This window comes from Gavialis gangeticus, unplaced genomic scaffold (genome assembly GCF_001723915.1).
Source record: "Gavialis gangeticus isolate Ggan-Ray unplaced genomic scaffold, GavGan_comp1, whole genome shotgun sequence".
Lineage (NCBI taxonomy): Eukaryota > Metazoa > Chordata > Crocodylia > Gavialidae > Gavialis > Gavialis gangeticus.
The window spans coordinates 4605281-4610490 of record NW_017729032.1 but is presented as its reverse complement, the minus strand read 5'-3'; the positions used below and the strand labels follow the sequence as shown (position 1 = coordinate 4610490).

The following is a 5210-nucleotide window of genomic DNA, read 5'->3' as shown; positions in this document are numbered from 1 at the left end:
TGGTCTGGCGTTGGCAGCTCATGTTCATCTTGGAGTCAATAAGGAGTCCAAGATCCCTTTCTGCCTCTGCTTGAAAGCATAGAGAACTCCCCAGCCTGTATGTATGCTGTGGATTCCTTCTTCCGAGGTACAGCACCCTGCATTTGTCTACGTCAAACCCCATCCTATTCTTGTCTGCCCACTTTTGTAGTCCACCTAAATGTATTTGCAGCCTCTCTCTCCCTTCAAGTGTGTCCGCCTCGCCCCACATCTTAGTGTCATCAGCAAACTTGGACAGCGTGCTTTCTACCTACTCGTCCAAGTTGCTGATTAAGATGTTGAATAGTGTAGGACTGAGCCCGGGGGGACCCCACTGCTCACATCTCACCAGGTTGAGTACAGCCCGTCCACCACTACTCTGGGTGTGCCCCATCAGCCAATTTTTTACCCGTCCAACTGTTCAGGCATCAATGCTACAGTCGCTTAATTCATTGATGAGGATGGGGTGAGAGACAGCGTCAAAGGCCTTCTTAAAGTCTAGAAAGACTACGTCCACGGCGACACCATCATCCAAGGATTTAGTCACCTGGTCATAAAAGGCAACCAGGTCGGTCAGGCAGGACCTGCCTGGATGAACCCATGCTGATTGCCCCTGAGCATGAGCTCCCCTGCAGGCCCCCCACAGATGTGCTCCTTGATGATTCTCCAAGATCTTCCCGAGCACCGAGGTGAGGCTTACAGGCCTATAGTTACCTGGGTCCTCCTTCCTCTCTTTCTTGAAAATTGGGACCACATTAGCCAGTTTCCAATCCCCCGGCGCTTGGCCAGATGACCACGAATGTTCATATAGTCAGGCCAAGGGCTCCGCGATGACCCCTGCCAGCTCTCTCAACACCCCTGGGTGGAGGGCATCTGGACCCACAGATTTAAAAATATCTAGCCCTTCCAGAAGATCCCTAACTACATCTGCACTGACTGAAGGCCTGACAGAGCTATCCCCGAGATTGTCCCTACCTCTGGTAGATGGACTATCCCAGTCCCTGTTTGAGAAAATGGAGGCAAAGAAACGGTTAAAAATATCAGCTTTCTTGTCTGGCTTAGCCACAAGATTACCGTTTGCGTCTTGCAGGGGCCCTACATTGCCTGGTGCCCTCTTCTTGTTCCCAATGTACTTGAAAAGGGACTTTTTGTTGTCCTTAATCCTGGACGCTAGCCTGAGCTCCATCTCTGCCTTGGCCGCCTTAATAGCCCTCCTATGCTCCCAGGCCGAGGAGGAGTACTCCTCCCTGCCACTGGTTTGTATGCCTCCCTTTTAGTCCTCAGGCATTGCTGAATGCCCTTGCTGAGCCAAGGGGGTTTCTGAGCACTCTTACCCCCCTTGCTTCTCTCAGGGACTGTTATCCTGGAGCCCCAAAGGATCTTAATGTGGGCTCTAGAAGGAAAGTTCAGCTCAAAGAGTTCCCTCCCAGTGCTTATCCAGACATGGGTTTCCTTGATGGTGGTAATGTCACTGCAGCCACGCCACTTTCTACAGAAACATTACAGCCAAATGGTCATGTTGTGAGCACAAGCAGAGTGAGGGTGGGCTGGGGACTTGGATTTCACCTGGGAACATTGAGACGCTAGAGCAGCGTTTCCCAGACGTTTTTCCTTAGCATGACGCCATTTCCTCAGCATCGCTTCTCACTCCTAACTTGCAGCCTCTCTGCACCCAGGTTCCCCAACCCACAGCCCCCTGGTCCTGCTGGTGCCCCTCACTCTCCCCACATGCCCCAGGGCCTACAGCTGCCTGCCCCCCACCCACCGCAGCAGTACCTGGGCCCCAGCTGCTGCCTACAGGAAGCAGCAATTGTTGAGGCTGGAGTGCAGACCCTGCCTCTCTGCCTGTCCCCTCCCCTGCTGGCAGCATGGCCTCAGTGGAGCCTGTGGGCAGGAGGGAGGATGCAGACTGCCGGCTGCTGGCTTGGGGCTCCCCACCCTGCTGCCCTTCCCCCAGGCCTCTCCAGCCCAGCTGGTGGGACCTAGCGCAGGAGAGGGTGCCATGATGATGTGCTGCTGCTGATGTGACCCCGTTTAGGGTTGTGATCAGTTTGGGACCTGCTGCACTAGAGGAAATAGTATTTATAACTTTGCCGATGCAGCATCAAGTTAACCAACTTTCCTATCCTGTCATTGCAACGGCAGTGCCACTGTCTTTGGCTGCTTTTACCTGTGGCATGTTCTAGGGTGTTCTTGGGGTTTCTGGTTTTGTACCTTGTAGCTGTGCGTGAGGGTTTAAAGTGATGATTAGGGAAACTCTTGGGGTAAAATGTTGCCTGCAAAGGCAGCAGACTGACCTTGTGATTTTCTGAAGGTGGTGTCCTGTCTTCCAGACTTGGCTCTTTCTCAGACTGCACAGTGTTATACTATAGGAGTTCAGTGGACGGTGGTATTCTCTATCAACCTGCATTGCTGGGCAGTTAACCAACTGCTCCATTTCAGTGGATTAAAAAAAAATACTTTTGGTGGATAATATCAGCATTTCTTTTTAAGCGTTTCTTTTGACTTCTGTCAATTTTCAATTTTCAAGATTGTGCAAAATTAGGGATGTGGGAGCAGACAATTTATTAACGATAAATATAACCACTGCAGGACTGTTGCCAGTTGAGCGGTAGAGCTGTGGTCAGTCCTGGCTGTAGAGCTGTGGTCAGACCTGGCTCTGCTGGCCGGCAGCTCCCTTCTCCACTCTGTCACTTCCCCTTCCTTTGTTCCCAGTCCCCTGGGGTTTCTGGGAGTTGCAGTCCAAACTACAGTCAGCATGGTTCTGTAGGACCATCATTTGTCTTACTTACCCTTTCTATAAGTTTTGATTATCGATGATAGAAATATTTTTTTGTCAGTTGTGTGAGGTGAAATTGATGTTTATCAGTGTTTACTGATGAATCAAATCCTGCCAAGCCTATATCATGGACAAGCTGGGTACGACGCAAATACAGCAGAATTACTCCAGCTTTAACCCTGCTTCATTCTGGGTTAGTCTGAACAGTTTTGCTGCATTTGTATCTTTCCTGACTTGTCTGAGTCTGACAATTAACAACTGCTGCCCTTTTGAAACCTTTCCCTCCTGAGGCAGCTCCAAATGTATGTGTCCCCACACCCTGTGATGTCTCTCTGTGAAACAGAGGAAGGCCTTTGGTCATGGGCATCTGATTGGGTTAACCTGAGCAAGTCAGACTCTTGCAGTTTTAAAAGTTGCAAGCACATGGCAAGGGCCCTCGGGGCAGTTTAACCAGGCCCAGGAGTGGCACGTCTGCTGGTAGAGGAATCTGGACTAAATCTGTCACACTTCAAATGCCTTTCAGCGCAGAGCCTTCTGGTGATGGGGTGAAGCCATGGTATCGCTTCCCCTCCCCTATCCTCAGGTTTATGCCTGCAGCTTTCTTTGTCCCTGTGTGTCCAGAACCTTTGGGATGAAAACTTTGCTTATGTCGCTCCTGCGGTGACACAATTTAAATGAGTTCAACCCAGAAAGTCCTACAGTAAATGTGAATAATTGCAAAATCCAGGTGTTGTCTTTTTACTTCATTGTCTCTGCTGATCCCCCTGCTGACACGTTTGTAGTGCACAGATTGCCAAATGAAGGAGCATGTTGTAATGTGTACTGTGAAGCAGATCAGTCTAAGTTTAAATCTTCAGTTTCAGGAACTTTTGTGAACAGACTGAATCCGCAGGAACGCTTCACTTCAGTATTCCTGTAGGGAGCAATGACCCACCCTCGTGTGAAATTAATGCTGCGTGTTACTGCTCCTTACACAAACGAGACATGACAGTTGCCTGCTGAAGCTTTTGTGAAGACCAGATTTTTGTTCATGTCAGATCATGTGGGTTCACATTTTTGTTCCTGTTTGTATTAAGCTGGCTGGTCCTGGGTCTTGTGCATGCGCACACATATCCTGTGTTGATTTTTAAAGCAGGTGTGTACACGGGGCCTGGATTTCAGAGCTGTCAAGCACTTGGAGCTCTCCTCACTGGGACCTGTTGGTGTTCAGCCCCAACAAGCCTTGAGAGTCCACTGTTATTCCAGGATGCTGCTAGCAACTGTTGAAGGGGTTTTTTGAAAAGCTAAATAACCTTATTCTTCAAAGCTAATGTATCTAAATGTGATGCCTTGTATTTTTCAGATTCCTCTAGTGCCACTTCCAGAGTAAGTTGAAGGCGCTGCAGTGACTATCAGAAATTAACCCTTCTGTATTAATGACCTAAGCATGGACGTCTAGGTCTGTAAATGCTTTTATAGATGTGCTTTAAAACAGGGTTTGACATTTGTGACCACTGTGGGTTTATTTAAAGGATAAAACAATAAAACCTCTTGCATTTAACACCTGAAAGGGGCTAATCATGGCTTGTTTCTAGGAAGCCTTTGTAGAAATTCTAGGAATTAAGAGATAAAATTGTAATTAGAACAGAATTCTAGATTGTCCTAGAATTTTTCCATATTTTTGTACCTGTTCAGTGAGTCGGCCACGGATGATAGAAACAGAAATGTTACAAGATTGGCGAAGAGAAGTAAGGTCAGGTGAGGCTGCAAAGCAAACTAAATTTAAAGCCCTGCAAAACTGACTTTATCTGTTCAGTACTCGTGTGCTGTCATTTCTTTAATGACAGTGCAGGGGTGCGGGGAGAGACTGGGATGCAATCCATGAAGTCAGGAGATGAGCTTTGTTTTGTGTCTTCGTAATAAATGTTTAACAAGCTTGTTAAATAAACTTAGACTTTTGTATCTCACAGTCCAGCCTGGTTTTTCCAGCCTCCGTTCACTGTCCTCAGAAGACGTGTCTTGCTGTTCTGGGCTCTGCTTGGGCATGGTGTTAGGGTCTGTCAGTGCTTCTCCTTGAGAGGACACTTCTCTGCATAAGGGATTTGCACTGCACTGGTGGCAGGGGGGGCTGGTCTTGGCTCTTTTTGAGCTGGAGAGCTCCCTTTCACCATACCCCATTGTACTCTCAGCCTTGCTTGAAAACAAGGTTTATACCTTCCCTCCAGTTTGTTCCCCATAATGCATGTCCCTGAAGATAACTTCATTCCCCTCCATCTCTTCTTCTGAAGTGAGTCTGAGAAACTACTCTGATCATGACAACTCTCTGCTCCACACTTCTGGTTACAGCTTACACTGTTTATCTTTTACCGTACACAGGGAGGAGATGACTCTTGTGAACTCATTCTGAAGTGTTCACTTACTGTTGGAATACCTG

General features: G+C 48.1%; 1 protein-coding gene across 1 annotated transcript in view; it reads left to right on the top strand.

The window, feature by feature from the left end:
- The window catches only part of CLNS1A (chloride nucleotide-sensitive channel 1A), a 49157-nt gene extending 44414 nt beyond the window's left edge, over positions 1 to 4743 (top strand). The window contains exon 8 of the mRNA XM_019525186.1: positions 4140 to 4743. The gene's annotated coding sequence lies outside the window, so the exon portion shown is untranslated. The remainder of the gene's footprint in view (positions 1 to 4139) is intronic.
- Positions 4744 to 5210: the final 467 nt, after the last annotated feature.